The following is a 1,039-nucleotide window of genomic DNA, read 5'->3' on the forward strand; positions in this document are numbered from 1 at the left end:
ATATATCACTATTAGATTTTTAATGAGCAAATAGAGGAAGTCTTTTTGTTTGTTTGTTTTGTTTTTAGTAGAGCTTAAAATCTTGGCTTTTACTGTGGTGCAAACCTGCTACCTTTCTTACACTTTTCAGAATGAGTTGCTCAGTGATGGCACTGCCCACAGTGGGCTGGGCCCTCCCACATCAGTCACTAATCAAGAAAATGTCTCATGAACTTGCCTACAGGCCAATCTGATGGAGGCATTTTCTCAGTTGAGGTTGTTTTTCCCAGATAACTCAAGGAGGTGTTAAGCTGACAAAGAATGAACCGGTACACAGACTCCCCACCCCACCCAAGGCTGTGTAACATTGTAGTCATTCTGAGAACAGAAAAGATACCTTGGAATGGTGGAAATGAAAGGATTTGCACAATGCATCAACAATAGCAACAAATCGTGAATCTCTGCCTGCACTATTTTTCCTTTGATGAAACCTGGTGGGTGACAGGCAGCAAGCCTGTCTCAGCCTACCGTGAGTCCTTGAGCAGGCAGAAGCACGCTTCTGTGCTTAATGTGCTTCTGCTTTGTATATTTTTAAACACTGTTTATAACATCTGTATGTGGGGAATTGCAGGCTGGTCTCCAGTCGAGCTGAGGTCTGAACCCCAATGGTCATAATTCACCTATATATATATAATGACACTGTAGGCCTTCCCCCATGCTCCTGGAACACCGGCCCCTGCCTAAGGTACCACCTCCCACAGCCCCCACGAGAGAAGCATGGTCAGTAGTTATGTAAGCAATGGCCCAAGCTTCTGACCTTCAGGCTAAACTCCTCCCCTGTTACCTAGCAACAGTGAAGACCATGAAAAGGGGTGCTCAGCCCGCACCTCGCTCTCTTATTCCTTTGTCCTCTCATCTCTCTTTTCTCTCTCCTCTTCCCTTTCTCTTTGTCTTCTTCTTTCCTCTTCTCTTCTCTTCTCTTCTCTTCTCTTCTCTTCTCTTCTCTTCTCTTCTCTTCTCTTCTCTTCTCTTCTCTTCTCTTCTCTTCTCTTCTCTTCTC

This window comes from Mus caroli, chromosome 13 (genome assembly GCF_900094665.2).
Source record: "Mus caroli chromosome 13, CAROLI_EIJ_v1.1, whole genome shotgun sequence".
Taxonomy (NCBI): Eukaryota; Metazoa; Chordata; class Mammalia; order Rodentia; family Muridae; genus Mus; species Mus caroli.